The 16,992-nt window shown below is 43.4% G+C and overlaps 1 non-coding gene across 1 annotated transcript; it reads left to right on the forward strand.

Annotated features, from left to right (window-relative positions):
• Positions 1-4,937: 4,937 nt before the first annotated feature.
• Positions 4,938-5,027, forward strand: trnap-ugg (transfer RNA proline (anticodon UGG)). Its single transcript is given in 2 exon segments — positions 4,938-4,973; positions 4,992-5,027. It is a non-coding gene; the product is annotated as a tRNA-Pro (tRNA).
• Positions 5,028-16,992: the final 11,965 nt, after the last annotated feature.

The raw sequence follows: 16,992 nt of genomic DNA on the forward strand, positions 1-16,992 counted from the left end.
TTTCCAGCTCTGATACAATTCATTCAGCTGACGATTAAACTTGTTTCTTCCTTAACATACACTGTGAGGCGTGTTTTCGTTTAATGAAGAGTTGAATAAGAAGTTTTCTAGTACTTGCCTGGGACTCCAACGCGGAACGTGGCGCCGAAACCTGACCACGGGACGCCAGGAAAGCTAATATCAGAGATCTGAAATTCGTTGATAACCATCTCTGTCTCCACTGCTTCATTTCAGGTCACTTTCGCTACTGACATTGTCACACAGTCATTCTAACATCTTATAACCAACTGAAACAAATTATGTCTTCATCCTTCATGTTCAAAGACTTTCGGCTCCAGAAACTAAGTACGTGCAGAGCAACGTGCCGTTTAGTTAACAGTTTATCATCAATTCCGGGCTTTTGCGGTGGAAACATTGACTCTGAACCACTAGACCACCCAGGCTCCACTGTCACTGGCTCAATGTTGCCTTGTCCACCATTCCTGGTGTCATGTAATCCATCCGACCTTGTGCTCTATCACAGAAATTCCTTTTCTTCCTTTTGCTGAGTGATTCCTGACTTTACAATCAGAAAATACTGGGAATACTCAGCAGGCCAATTCATGTTTAGTGACAAACGCGCAAATAATTCCAGTAATCGAATCCCTCTGAAATAAAAAACATTTGGATTTTTTTTCTGTGAAGGCAAAATACTGCGGATGCTGGAACCTGAAACAAAAATAGAAAAATGCTGGAAAATTTCAGCAGGTCCGACAGCATCTGTAGAGAGAGAATAGCGCCAACGCTTCGAGTCCGGAGCTATGACGAAGGGTCATCCAGGCTTGAAACATTGGCTCTATTTCTCTCCACTGATGCTGTCAGGTCTGTTTAGATATCCAACCTTTTCTCTTTATGATGAAAGTATTTCTGCCGGGATTAAACAGGGGACCTTTCGCGTGTAAGGCGAATGTGACAATCACAACACCACAGAAACATTGCGATGCAATGATTCAAGGAAACTGGTTCCAAAACCTGTCAATTGCCAACAATAATTTACATTTGAGTTGCATGGTATTCTGTGACAACAAAGATAGTTCGTCAAGATAATTAACTGGACATATAGCGGTGATAAGATTCGATCACACGCTTCAACTAATATTACTGCCCTGTACGTAGTCTCACAGCACCAGGTTTATTTGGTAGCACGAGCTTTCGGAGCACTGCCCCTTCATCAGGTGAGTCACGTGATGAAGGGGATGTGCTTGGACTTTAACCTGGTGTTGTGAGACTACTTACTGTGCTTATCCCAGTCCAACGCTGGCAACTCCACATCATTACTGCCCTGAACTCATCAATGGAGTACAATTGGCACACATGACCCATTGAGCCTCCTTCACGACTTAATCAAGGCAGACCCACAGCCTCAATCGCAATTTCCCACCTAATCCCGATAGCCCTTCATCTACTTAGATTCCAACAACTCTCCACCTCAACCTTCAATGTCTTCATCAACTGAAGATCCACAGACCTCTGTGCGGCGACAGAATTGATGCAAGATGGCGCCCGAGCGAGGCGACCACTTGCAAGCTATTCGCAGCATACCTTCTAACTCTATCTTTTCCTCTTGTTCTATGCTTCTAAAACTTCATTGTCACTCTTTTAAACTCTCCTACAATGCTGAATTCATTTTCTTACACCCGAGCTATGACTGTAGCACTACATTATGCACTCTCTCGTCTGCTTCTCTATGAACGGAATGCTTTGTCTGTACAGCGTGCAAGAAACAATACTTTCCACTGTATGCTAATACATGTGACAATAACAAGTCAAAGAATTCCAAAGATTCACAAGCCTTTGAGGGAAGAAATGTCTCCATATCTCAGTCATAAATGGCTGAAACGCTATCCAGAAAATGTGAGCCCAGAGTACCTTACTGAGGCACGTTTTGCCACCGTATAACTGTAACATCACTCATTTGCCATGGCTAATCCATATAGCCTACAACAGCTGCACCATGCGTGTGACAGTGGACGCAGAAAAGCAACAATATGCCAGTGGCGACTTTGTTGAGGGCATTTTTTCAATAAATGGCGAAGAACAAAGTAACATTTTGTCTGCTCCAATCCAGTTCAGATGCAACAACGATCTCGAATCCGGGAAAATTAAAACAAAATATTAATTTCGATGATGTTTCGACCTGATTTTGAATCGGGGAGCTCATCGTATATGAAATGAACATGTTAACTCCTACAATCCAGAAACTCTGCTCACTACTATTGTGCCCGGTCCAGAATATCAAACCGTGCAGTCTGATTGCAGTTTAAATCCTTGTTTTCTGGAATTACAATTCTGTTGACAACCTTAGCCATGTGGCAGAGTCATCGATCTCACATAAGATTCAGAAAATAACATTTGTCACGAATTTGCTCTCTTTCTCCATGACTGCAGTTGCAGAATATTATTCAAGCTTTGGGAAATTGTAAATGCCACATGGCGGTGAGATAGTGTGATGCATTAATATTTAATAACAAATAGAGTTGGGACAGTTGCTTTGAAAAGGTTTTGTCAGTTTTTTTGAACACAATAATCAGTATACTTCAGGAACACAGGTGACAAATGGAAGTGTTTAGAATTTGATGCGTGTCCACAGATTCTGCCAAACCTGCTGAGAATTTCCACCATCTCATGCTTGTATTATAAATACAGGTTTTATCAGAACATAAAACGGCAAGACGGCAATGATAAATGAAATAGTCCCACAAGCTGTTCGCCTGTAACTTTCTATTTCCAAAACCCACCAATCTCATCATTGCTGATCCTGTGAAACTTACCTTGTAAAACACGGCAGGCATTCATCTCTCAAAGAACTGAAACGCCTCAAATGTGAACTATCTGCTCTTAATCTCAGGACTTTGCAATTATAAAAACAGCATTCTGGTGGAAGTTTAACTCTGTCCTCAATCCACTGATCTTTGCCGACTTGCTGTCTATTTCCCTCATTGAACACATTTCAGGTTGGGACAGACAGATTCCTGATCTTTCCGGGAAAGAAGAGGCGTGTGCAGGAAAATGGCAACCCAAGATCAAACATGGGTTAAAGTTTCGAGTTCAGTTATTGAGTTTAATAATATTTGAAATACATAAATTGTTACAAATAATATGTTAGAGATAAATGTTCAATAAACTAACGTCGGCTAACAGTAGAGGCAGAAACACACGATAAGTCTTTTTCAATGTTGCCCAAGGACTCAGTGACACTCAGAAACCGAGAGACAATGAAAGCAGATGGAGAGAAAAAGAAGCGAAAGCGCAGTCCCTGGATGCTCTCGAACCACTAACTTTCCGGTTAATAATCGAACGTGCTAACCAATTGCGCCACAGAGACTGAGACAGCTGCAGCCCACATGGCATCCTAAATCAGGGTGACAGCGTGTTGGCTGCAAATTCGACGCCAATTCAATTTTCACCAAACCTGTCACAGTAAGACCAAATGATGGCATCGTTTACAAATCTAAACATGCATTTCTTTTAAATTTTACCCCACAGTGTTGCTGTGTGTCATGGTGAATCCCTTCTCCTAACATGGGAAAAGGGCCGTTTTAATAGAGCAGGGAGGGACAGACTGTTTCCACTGACAGTAACAGAGGACTGGGATTGAAGATCATGAAATGTTTGCATTTATATAGAACCTCTCCCGACCACCGCACGTAACAAAGCGCTTTCCAGTCAAATACGGGCAGTTTTAATTGAAAAAAAATTAATTAAGCGCGGATGGAGGCATTCGATTTGAATGCAGAAACGTCTTGACCTGTAGTGAAATGCTCTGCCCCGAAGCTACATTGCCTTAATACAAGCCCTCCGTTTTGTCGCTCCTTAGTGCTCTGTCTCGCGTGGTGTATGCTTATGTTTGCTCCTCTGTGTGCGTGACTGTGCTTACGTACGCCAAGGGCGTGAACACGTTTTTTTTACCATCACACACTCTATTCACTTACTTCATAAATCTTCATGATGAATGTACATAAGATGGCAAAGGCTTAAAGTTGCGAGATGAAATTGACCCTTTCCGTTATTTGTGAGTGGAGACAGCTTATTGACTGAGTTCCCGTATGTTCCATTGTGAAAGATGTTCAAACATTTTCTTTGATCAACATTTAAACAGACAGCGGATTCACTCGGTGTGACGGTGGGTTCCAGTTCTATATCTCTGATCACAGCATCAATTCATGTCACTTGCTGTGAACCAATATTTCTAATAGGTTGGATGCTCCAATATTTTTAATACGTTGGATGTTTAATCTAATTTACTTCATTTTATATTTCATTATTTCATCTCAGATCTATTTCCACCAGAGGCAAGTCTCTCTCTCAAGATGTTCTGTTTAGGTAGAACATAAGTTAGTCCTTCATTCAGTGGCAACAACGATTACTTTTCGCTGCAGTATGAAAGCGGCAATGACGTGAAATAATCACACAAGCTGCTCATGTGTTCCTCTCAATTCCCAAAATCCACCAACTTCATCACTGCAGTTCTCTGTAATCGTTGTGCAGTCCACTCACCGGTTACCTATTATCCGCAGCACACGTGACTGCTTCAAAGGTCTTGTGCATGATTTCATTGTGCGGTGCAAACATTCTGTAATACTCTGCTTTCCTGACGCTCAGGCCATGGACCACAAAGTAATTGCTCATTTATCTCTCTTGAATTGTACCCTATCAGGGCCCTTTCCTGTTGGTGTGTTTCCTAGCTCCTGGGTATCACTTGTTTAAAACTTCCTACATTTCCAAACTTTACCAGCTTAAATGAAAGGTTGTGGAGGTGTAAGAAGAGAGTCCTTTCTCTGTGTGCACTTGCTGCCTGACTTCCTGAGTGTTTCCAGCGCCTCCAACTTTCACTGCAGCTGTCTGATCAGATTTGTGTGACAATATAATATCCGTATTTGAGCAGCTCTGTCAACAGCGGCTCGTTGGTCTAGGGGTATGATTCTCGCTTTGGGTGTTATGATTCGCAAAACTGCGAGAGGTCCCGGGTTCAAATCCCGGACGAGCCCCATTGTTGTTGTTTGCGATGGCAAAGTCTTGTTCATTACTTGATGAGTTTACCTGCGGTTTCGTTTGAGAAACTGACAATACAGGGGATCTAATAACACAACGCACTCAAAAGTATTTAAAAAGTTGACCCTTCTTTTGGACATTCCCATTATCCCTAGTCAACGATTCAGAGGACCCAATGCTTGTGGGTTCCGGCCGCTGGCTTTGTGTGCACCGTTATTCATTCATACGATGTGGCTGACTCCCCCACGTACTGTCTATATCTGTCTCTCTTTGTTTCTGTGTATCGATCTGTCTTTTTCACTCTCTCAGACTCTCTCTGTACCTCTATCAACTTTCCATATTGTGTTCTTATTTCCCTCTATTCTCGCAGTGTCTGTGTAACCAAGATTCACTGGATTGATTGCTGTGATGAGACAGTTGCCCTTGGAGGAGAGATTTATTGTGACTACCCTGTTCTCTCTCGAGTTTGGAATAATGAAAAGTGATCCCACTGAAAAGTCTGCAACGGCGAGACTGTTTGACAGTGTACATGCTGAGAGATTGTTTCCACCCCCCCCCCCTCACCCACTCGCCTCCCTACACCCCTCCACCGCATCCCCCCCCCCCCCCCCCCCCCCCCCGGCCCCCTACACCCCTCCTCCTCCCCCGCCTCTTGCTCGAGTCTGGAGTGTTTTACACTGGGCTCACAATATCCGGATAGTACGTCAACCATTTAGGACCGAGGTGAGGAGAGAATTCTTCACTCAGAGACTTGTGAATGCTTGGAATTCTGTAGCCCAACGGTCTGCGGGTCCTCAACCAGTGAGAATATTGAATACTGAGAAGGAGAATTGTTTTGAACTCGAAGGGAGTTAAGGGATTCGGGATTTGGTGGCAAATTGGTGTTGAACGTGGGATTCACCGTGATCTTATTTCATGGTGGAGGAGAGTTGAAGGGAAATATGACCCACTCCTTCTCCATCGATTCTGTCCATGGCAACAGCAACCGTGACAGCATTCCTTTTCTACAGGTAAATTTGACCTTTGGTCCCAGCACTGAACTGATGTTTTGTGGAGGCGTGGGATCGAGTCCCACTTTTTTTTAATATTTCAATTGATTTAGTTTAGATTTCATGAAATACTTTTGTTCGATCATGCCATGGCTCAGATTTAATGCAGCAGGAAACATCTTATTCACTTGGACAAAAGGAGCCAGCAGAGACGATGTAAATACAAGTTGTTCGGGACAATTGGCAGGATTGTGGAATGGGATGGAAATTTAATCCTTATTTATCAAAGTGGCACAAGTACCACTCCTGTTTTCGAGTAGGAAGTAATTTCAGCTCCTCTTCATTCATGTGCTGCACGACAGCAATAGAGTTGCATTCACTGACCTGGAATTAAACCCAGGCCGCGGTACTGAAAACTCCGAATCCTCCGAGTACTAACCACCAGACCAGCAGGGAAGGTGTCTGCCTGCACTTTAACCTCACCCATTTATATTAAATTTGGACTTTATTTTCATTTCAGTTTTTGTTTTAGACCTGCGATGGGCAAAATGCCATGTTTAGATGGAACATGCGTAACTCCTTCAGCCAGTGACATCACTGTTTGCTGTAACCTGGAACATGAAATCGACAGTGAGGTGAAATAGTCCCACAGGTTGCTCTTGTGTATCTTTCAGTTTCCAAAATCCACCAACCTCATCATTGTGGCTCCAATGAAACAAACAACGCAAACATAGCAGCCTTGTAATAAGGAACTGACACGCAATTAGTTTGAACTCCATTCTTTCCATCGCAGAATTTTGCCGTACTAAAAATACCATCCAGGTGAAAGTTTACCTTTCCCTCGTTCCACAGTAAGAAGTCTCACAACACCAGGTTAAAGTCCAACAGGCTTATTTGGAATCATGAGCATTCGGAGAGCTGCTCCTTCATCAGGTAAGTGTAGAGGCAGGTTTCACAAACACGGCATATATACACAAAGACACAATTGTAAGATAATGGTTGGAATGAGAGTTTTTTCAGGCAATCAAGTCTTTACAGGTACAGATAATGCAAGTGGCGAGAGGGACAATCACAAGTTAAGGAGGTGCGAATTGTCTCAAACCAGGACAGTTAGTAGGATTTTGCACTTCCACGCCAATTGGTTACATGTAGTGCGACATGAATCCAAGATCCCGGTTGAGGCCGTGCTGATGCAAGCGGAACTTGGCTATCAGCTTCTGCTCGGCGATTCTGCGTTGTCCTATGTCTTGAAGGCCACCTTGGAGAGTGCTTAGCCGGACGTCCGAGGCTGAATGCCCTTGACTGCTTAAACGTTCCCCGCAAGGAAGGGAACACTCCTGCCTGGTGACTATTGTGCAGTGTCAGTTCAGCCGTTGTAGCATCTGCATGGATTCGCCGATGTACGACGCCTCTGGACATCGTTTTCTACGTATGAGGTAGACAACGTTGGCCGAGTTGCATGGGTATGTACCGTGTACCGGGTGGAGAGAATTTTCATGTGTGATGATGGCATCCATGTCGATGGTCCGGCACGTCTTGCAGAGATTGCCTTGGCAGAGTTGTTTTGTGCCGTGGTCGCTGTTTTCCTGAAGGGTGGGTAGTTTGCTGCTACCAATAGTCTGTTGGAGTTTGCGCGGTTTTTGAAGGCAAGTGGTGGGGGTGTGGCGATGGCCTCATCGATGACATGTTGAAGGCTCCGAAGAAGATGCCGTAATTTCTCCGCTCCGGGGAAATACTGGACGACGAAGGGCACACTGTCGGCCATGTATTCTGTTTGCCTTCTGAGGAGGTCAGTGCGGTTTTTCGCTGAGGCGCGGCGGAACTGTCGATCAATCAGTCGAGCGTCACATCCCCTTGTTACGAGGAGATGCACCTCATTCTACTGACCTTTGCCAACTTGCTGTGTTTTAACTTATAATAAAACCTTTATTGATAATAAAAACAGCAGAAGTTCTAAGTTCTCAGTAGGTTTGTGCTCCTGTATCTCTGTTTAAGTCCCTGCATCGCTGTGTGTGTGCATCTATATCTGTCTGTGTGCCCCTTACTCTGTGCATTCCCCTGTATCGTGTATACACCGCTCTCTCTCTGTGTGTGCCCCTAAATATGTGTATGCCCAATCTCTATGTGTGTGCCCCGGGTCTGTGTATGCCCAATATCTCTGTGTGTGCCGCTGAGTCTGTGTGTGCCCCTGAATTTGTGTACGCCCCACTACCTCTCTGTGTCTGTCCCTGTATCTGTGTGTGCACCACTCTGTGTGTGTGTGTGCCGCAGAGTCTGCGTGTGCTCCTGGCTCTCTGTATGCCCCAGTATCTCTGTTTGTGTGCTCCTGTATTTCTGTTTGTGTGTGTGTGTGTGTGCCCCTCTATCTCTGAGTGCCCCTCAATCTGTGCGTCTCCCTGTATCTGTGTGAACCCTGGTATCTGTGTGAGTGTGCGTCCCTGTATCTACCTTCATGTGTGTCACTGTATATGCGTGTTTGCCACGGTATCTTTGTGTCTCTCCGTGTGTGTATGCGTGTATGTGCGTGCACGCGCGTGTGTGCGTGTCTGTGTATCTGTTTGTGTGTGTGTGTGTCCATGTATCTGTCTTTCTGTGTCCCTCTATTTGTATGTATGTCCCTCCCTCTATCTGTGTGTGTGACCCTGTATCTGTGTGTATGCCCCCATGTCTCTGTTTGTGCCCCTGTATCTGTGTCTGTGTGTCCGTGTATCTAAATATGCACATGTATCTGAATGTGCCCTTGCAACTGTGTGTGCCTCAGTATCTGTGTGTCCCTGTAACTGTGTGTGTGAGCCCCTGTGTCTGTGAGGTTTTCAGTTTCTCTCTGTCTGTTCCCCTGTGTGTGAGCGTGTGCTTTTGAGTATGGTTTTTAAGTTTGTGTCTATATATATAAGTCTGTGTGTTTGTTTGGGTGAGAGAGTGTGTATATGGCAGCATGTGTTTATGAGAGTGTTTCTGAATGCGTAACTGTGCGTGTGTAAGTACATGTTTGTGTTGAGTGAGTGTCAGTGCGACATTGAGACATTGTAAAACAGAAGCATACTTCAAATTTGAAAGAAAATGACATTAACCAAACTCTCCATTTTGGATGCTATCAGTTCCAGAAACAATTGAAGCAACATTTAGCCTCTGTGTTTATTGTGTGTTAGGGAATGGCCCACCAGTTTCACAAGAGCCAACACCGAAACCTTCCCTGATGAATATGTACGAAACTTGTAGAGGTATATAACTGGCAGGGCAAATCGGAACAAGAATGGAGGTTGAACATTTTCATTCCAACACAGATGGGTTTTTTTTCTGTATCACAGTAACTTTTATAATGTAGGCCAAGAGCTTCAAAATGGGAAAAGCTTATTATGGAGTTTGCACATTCTCCTTGTGTCTGCGTGGGTTTCCTCCGGGTGCTCCGGTTTCCTCCCACAGTCCAAAGATGTGCGCGTTAGGTTGATTGGCCATGCTAAAATTGCCCCTTAGTGTTATGAGATGCGTAGGTTAGAGGGATTAGTGGGTAAATATGTAGGGATATGGGGGTAGGGCCTGGGTGGGATTGTGGTCGGTGCAGACTCGATGGGCCGAATGGCCTCCTTCTGTACTGTAGAGTTTCTATTTCTATTTCTATTTCGATCGAGCACGGATACAGTGTGAATAAAGGCTGTGAAGATACAAAATAATTTCAAGTTTGCCGACGACATCACTGTAGTGGGTTGGATCTCAAACAATGACGAGACAGAGTACAGGAATGAGATGAACAATATGGTTAACTGTTCCGGCGACAATAATCTCTGCTTCAATGTCAATAAAACAAAGGAGATTGTCATCGATTTTAGGAAGCGAAAAGGAGAACATGTCCCGGTCTACATCAACGAAGACGAAAGCTTCCAGTTTTTATGTGTCCAGATCACCAACAACCTGTCCTTGTCCCCCCATGCCGACACGAAAGTTAAGAAAGCCCACCAACGCTTCTACTTTCTCAGAAGACTAAGGAAATTTGGCATGTCAGCAACGACTCTCACCAGCTTTTACAGATGCACCATAGAAATCATTCTTTCTGGTTGTATCACAGCTTGGTATGGCTCCTGCTCTGCCTAAGGCCGCAAGAAACAACAAGAAGGCATGAATAGAGCCCAATCCATCACGCAAACCAGTCTCCCATCCATTGACTGCCGCTGCCACGGCAAAGCAGCCAGCATAATTAAGGATCCCACGCACCCCGGACATTCTATCTTCCACCTTCTTCCGCGGGAAAAATATACAAAGTCTGAGGACACGCGCCAACCGACTCAAGAACAGCTTCTTTCCTGCTGCCGTCTGGCTTTTGAATGGACTTACTTTGCATAACGCTGATCTTTCACTCCACCCAAGCTATGACTGTAACATTACATTCTTCAATGTCTCGTTTCCTTCTCTATGAACGATATGCTTTGTCTTTTCCCTGTACTGTTCACTGTATGTAATATACGTGACAAAAATAAATCAAATGCAATCAAAGAAATAAAATCTGCGCCTTAAAATGATTTCGTTTTCAATCTTCAAAGAATCATTGTGTAATTTAGTGGATTATATTGGAAACATTGACGTTTATTAGTGTCACAATTAGGCTTACATTAACATTGCAATGAAGTTACTGTGAACATTCTTTATAAGGATCTGTGTGTCTGTGTGAGTGTATGCGTGTGCGCATGTCTGTGTCTGTGTGTGTTTGTGACTCTGTATTTCTGTGAACGAGTGCGCGCCCCTGTATCTCTATGTGTGTATGTTTGCGCGTGTGGGCCCCTGTAAATGTCTTTGTGTATGTGCGCGCTGCTGTAAATGTCTGTGTGCGCGTGCCCCTATAAGATTAAACCTTGAAAATGTCTGACAGTGAATTACAGAGGGAAGAAAAGTTTGCCCACTCCCATTTTGAATGTGATTTAACCTCTGATAACTGCATCGAATGCACGCATTGCAGTCTGAAATAACATCAACTTCAATGTCCAGACCATGTCTCCAAAGGATAATGAAGAACACAGTTCCTGTGCGGTGTCTGGTTATATAAAAGGGCGAATGCGCCAGCCGAGCTCCTTCTGTATACTCAAATCTCGGACAATATCGTTCAATAGTCACACTTCAGCAAAAGGTTCGCGGATGCAGCCATCCAGACACTGAACTTTGAGACTCACAAATCTGCAGTTGCTGTGCGGCGCCAGCAGATGGTGGTGTTGTATCACTTTAACGACAAGATAGCAAAACAGGTTTGAGGAGATTTTTAGGTTAAATTTATTTCCTTGTTTCCCCAGAAAGGAACCAACAAGTAAAGCAACGACATTAGTATCTGTGTCAGTAATATTCACAGGGAAATCAGGCCGAAGGATAATGAATTTAATACTGACATTGGCATTCATCTTCCCACGAATAAATATGCGCATTAACAGCTAATTATTTTATGACCTCTTTTATTGATTTAAAGTGATGTGTACTTTTCTCATCCAGACTTATTAAATAATAAAGTTTTATGGTGCGGTGAGGTTTAAGGGACGGTGGGGCTGGCATCTCCGTTTGTTGTTGGAGGTGTGTTGGAGTAGACGCAAAATGTCACAGTCACCAATCTCCCTCCCGCTTTGCCATGGGGATACTTTACTCTGGAGCTCATTTTGCCCAGGCCATGCTGAATGTCAGCATTGAAATGATCCAAACCCAGTGCCCTTTGGAAGTAAATTCGATTATTTTTCTATTTCTGCGCTTGCTGTTCATGAATTGATCAGAATAACAAAACAAAAACGGTCTCACTGTGCGTGTCTGACTGAGATGGGGTTTTGTACAGTACACCAGATAAACACACTGTTATGGTAAACTATCTGATCACTGTTTAATAAGCTTCACAATTCCAGTAAATGGAAATTTCACCACATTCTTCAGATCCGCTCTGAATTGCGTCTGGGTCATGGCATGAATGCATGTGTTGGTGCAGCAACTCTAGAGTTGAAGCATAAATCCCAGTTCCTGAACAAATAATGGCAAAATAACAGAAATAAATTCAACTTGTACAATCGCTGATTAAGGCAAAACAATAGGAACCCTGACCATAACAGGATAAAATTTCCCGACATCGCAAAGGGTAAGATGGTAGATTTTCTTCACTTCTCTATCTCTTGGCCATTTGAACTTTCCCCACTCTTTTGCGTCTGAGGTCTACGGAGAACCTTGCTCGACAATAAAATGTGTTTAACGGTTGAAATATTGAACAGCAGATTCAGCAATAAAGGAACAGATGAGGTTTGGAGAAGAAGGCTGTGGAGGCCAGTTCATTGAGTGTCTTTAAGACAGAGAGATATAGGTTCTTGATTGATAAGGGGATCGGGGTTATGGGGAAAAGGCAGCAGAATGGGGATGAGAAAAAATATCAGCCATGATTGAATGGCGGAGCAGACTCGATGGGCCAAGTGGTCTAATGCTGCTCCTATGTCTTATGGTCTTCTGGTCTTTTGGCTAAAATATAATGCAGACTTTCAACTTCTACTCACGCTGGTGAAAACAATTCATCAGAATCTGCATAACAGAAGTAGAGATTATTGGAAAGTACACTATATCCTCAGACATATAGTACCAGAACGTGTTCTTTGCACTGAGCAGCACACTCACTGTTCCAATAACCACAACTGCCGTTTTCTCAGTGTAGTATTTTATTTTCTGTTTCTGACAAGTAATGGCCACGAATCGATCAAAGGTGAAAGTGACAGTGAACAAGACAGAACAATCGGTGACTGCGTACAGCAGGACGGTATGGATGTTGCACACTTGAGTATGATGCATGAAGATAAATTGATCATTAACTCTGATAGGAATTTGCCTCAATATGAGGTCGATGATGACGACCAGTACACACGCTGCTAACATGGAAATTAGGAACGTGTGACACATTTTGAAAGTCCACACCTTCCGCGAGACAGGATAAGAATCGTCGATAAGTTCACTGTAAGGAAGAGAGACACAATTAACTCATATTTCAGATTGAGAACGGGAGCAGCGGTCTGTCAGGATTCTGGGGAGCAGTTGAAGTATTTGTTTTCACATAATCCAGCCTCAGAATAATATGGATTCACTGGTTCCGCTGAGACCGAGTTCACAGTAGGAAAGCACCGCATTGATGTAGCAAGAAAGCAGATTCACCAACAGATCAGATCTCCACTTTCAAGCCTTCTCCATATTTGTATTTGGGAAACACAATGATGCCAATGGGTTTGGACCAAATGTCCCTGGTCCGGGTCACTCTGCTGTGACTCTGCTGTAGACTCTGCATTTGTAGATATTGCATCAGTTGATTTGGAATTGGCTGTGAATCACAGCACTGGAAATTATATATATATTTTTACTGAGGTCAGGACCCTTTAGATACTAAGGCAGGAACAGTGAAAGTGGCCGGTGGAGGTGGGGACGGAGTGGGTGGAGCGAGGAGATGGGGGTGGGGGGGGGGGTGGGGCGTGGTAGTGGGGAGGGGAGGGAGAGGGAAATAAAGAGCAACCACCAGGCGACAGTAGGGAGAATGGCTGCTGAGAAGAGAGAGAATTTTTCCCACTGCATTAGCACATAAGGAACATGACGTTTGCATATAATAATATTATTAACTGGATCTCATGGACAAGGGTAATAAATATAGTGAAATTACACTCACCAGTCACACCAACGGAGTGGGTAGTAAATCCTTCAGACATCGTGACGTACCCAAATAATACGAAGCTCAAGTGGAATAATCCAGAACATGGTTCATCGACTCTGAGATTCAATGATCTCTGGTTGTACTGGAGACCACTCTTATTTTTAACATCGGTGGGCACAATGAAAGCATTGCCTATTTATGGAGTGAGTAAAGTCACCGGTGAAACAATTAAACTTTGTGCCTACACGATTATTCACAATCGCCGAACAAACAAGATGAATTCAGCTTTTCTTGCAAAATACATGTTTATTGAAAGTCCTTTGCAATCAAAGAAAATGATCTGACTGAAGACAAACAAATTGGCCCAAGCAGTTTGGTGAAAAATAGGATTATTGATTAAGACTATGTTACTGAACTGACGTGAATTAAGACAGTAACGAATATTTCTATCTCATAATGTCAATCTACAATTTCAGAATTTCAATGAAACTGTAATAGTGAAATTGGTGCAGGTTCGGGGAATAATGTTGATGCTTCTGCTAATAAAAGAGAGGTGTCAAAAGCAGGATGATTAGAAATATTACACTGCTGGTATTCAGCAAGAAACAGGTCTTAATCCGATAAAATAACCATCTACCCTTGTATTGTTCACAGACATTATTTTATGGAGATTAACCCGTGCAAGAGGTAAATCAGGTGTCCAACCTGCGTTCCGAAGCACATGTAAAATTTCCTGTACTTTTGATGATAAGTGAGGATGTGTCCTGTGCCCTTCACCCAACCTTACATCTTCCTTTGCATGCCATGCTGCTTTCAGACTGTGTGGATGCAATTCCATCGATCTGCACGTTTTATCTTCTCGAAATATCTTTCACCTTCAATTCACTCTACTTAGTAATATTTAATTCCTTCTATTATTTTTGCTCGAATTTAAAACAAATGTCAGTCCAGCTATTTATAAACCTGACAAAAAAGGACATTATCTTACATGAATTACACCCAATATTATTTATACATACCCATTCAGTTGCACAAAACTCTGGTGATAACTAGAAGAATAGAAAAGTAATGATGCCGAAACGGGCCATTCAGCCCATCATGCATACTCTGGATACAACAGAGACAAATGGAACTAGTGGCTCCGTCTAATCCCACATTCTATCATCTGCTCCGTAGCCTTGCAGGTTCAAGCCCTTCTGATAGTGAGCCCATATTAGAAATAACGTGTATACCTTTGGCTATCGATATATAAAGGGAAATGAAAATGTCTTTGAGACACTCCTGAGAAGGTTTACTAAACGATTTCCAGTAATGAGCGGGTTGTCTCATGGAGATGGTTGGAGAGAGTAGACATATACACACTGAAAGTTCGAATAGTAAGAGGCGACTTAATGGCAGAGTTTAAGATCTTGAGGGATGTTGACATTGTGGATGTGCACAGAATGTTGCCATTTCGGAGAGAATCCAAAACCGGGTGAGAAAGTTTCAAATAAGGGGTCGCTCATTAAAGACAATGATGTGGAATGTGTTCTCTCTCAGATCGTCGTATGAACAATCAAAATAGAAAGATACGTAGGACATTAAGCCCCTCAAGCCCGCTCCTCCATTTCATAACTTAATTCTAACATCAAATTTGCAGTCCACCTACACCTGATCACCAATCACGTATGACTCAGCAAAAACGTATCCACATCTACCTTAAAAATAATGAAAGCTCTGTTGCCACCGATTATTGAGAAAGAGAGTTCCAAAACATGAGGATCAACAATGCCATAAGGAATAGGGACAAGGGCAGGCCGCTCAGCCTTTCGAGCCTCTTCAGTCATGAATGCGATTGTATACGGTGTTAGTGAGACCACACCGTGAGTATTGTGTGCAGTTTTGGTGTCCTTATCTGGGGTAGGATTTCATTGCCCTACAGGGAGTACAGCGAACGTTTACCAGGCTTATATCTGGGATGACAGGCCTGTCATATGAGGAGGGACTAAGTCGGTTAGCATTACATTCATTCTAGTTTAGAAGATTCAGGGAGGAGTCATAGCAACCGACAAAATTCTAACAGAGTTAGACAGGGTAGATTCAGAGAGAATGTTCCTAATGGAGGGGGAGGCCAGAAGTGGACTAGAATATCTCATCAGGTCTGAAGGCATTTTTGCAGAGAGACCATCAGAAAGACATGGGTGTGATGGAACTTGGGAAAATAAATAGCAATATCTTGAGGAGTTTAGGTTTTACAGAGAAGGATAGGCTGGAGTCTTAAAGCGCATCCCGATAGATAAATCCTCAGCACCTGATGAAGTTTATCCTAGGGACGTTGTAGGAGGCTAGGGAGGAAATTGTGTATCCACTAGCAGAGATATTTTAAACATCGATAGGAATAGGTGAGGTGCCCGAAGATTGGAGGGTGGCAAATGTTGTGTCTTTGTTTAAACGCGAAAAGCCAGGGAACTACAGGCCGTTGAGCCTCACAGCTGTAGTTTTTTTACGTGTTCATGGGACATGGGCGTCGCTGGCTGGCCAGCATTTATTGCCCATCCCCAGTTGCCCGAAAGCAGTTGAGAGGCAATCATATTGCTATGGCTCTGGAGTCACATATAGGCCAGACCGTGTAATGTCCTCCCCTAAAGAGCATTAGTGAACCAGATAAGTCTTTCCAACAATCAACAATAGTTTCATGGTCATCAGTAGATTCTTAATTCCAGAATTTTTTTATTGAATTCAAATTCCACCGGCTGTCATGACCGAGTTCGAACCCCGGTCCGCAGAACTTAGTTGAGTTTCTGGATTAATAGTCTAGCGTTAATACCACGAGGCTATCGCCCCCCTCCCCCTCACCCCACCCCCCCACCCCCGCCGCCCCGCCCAACTAAGTTTATCGAAGGAATTCTTAGAGATCGGATCGACAGGCATTTGAAGAGTCAAAGACTGATTAGGGACAGTCAGCATCGCTTTGCGAGTGGAAAATCATGTCTCACAAATTTGATTGAGTTTTTTTTTAAGGGGTAACCAAGAAGGTAGATGAGGGCAGTGCCGTCGATGTTGTCTATATGAACTTTAGCAAGGCCTTTGACAAGGTACCGCATGGTAGGTTGTTGCATGAGATTAAAACTCACGGGATCCAGCTCGGTAGACAAATTGATATAAAATTAACTTGATGACAGAACACAGAGGGTGGTGTAGAGGCTTGTTTTTCAAACTGGAAGGCTGTGAGCAGCGGTGTGCCATAGGGATCGATGTTGGGTCTACTGTCACTTGTCATTTATATTAATGATATGGATGAGAATTTAGGAGGCATGGTTAGTAAGTTTGCACATGACACCAAGAATGATGGCATAGTGG

Source organism: Mustelus asterias, chromosome 30 (assembly GCF_964213995.1).
Source record: "Mustelus asterias chromosome 30, sMusAst1.hap1.1, whole genome shotgun sequence".
NCBI classification, from domain to species: domain Eukaryota; kingdom Metazoa; phylum Chordata; class Chondrichthyes; order Carcharhiniformes; family Triakidae; genus Mustelus; species Mustelus asterias.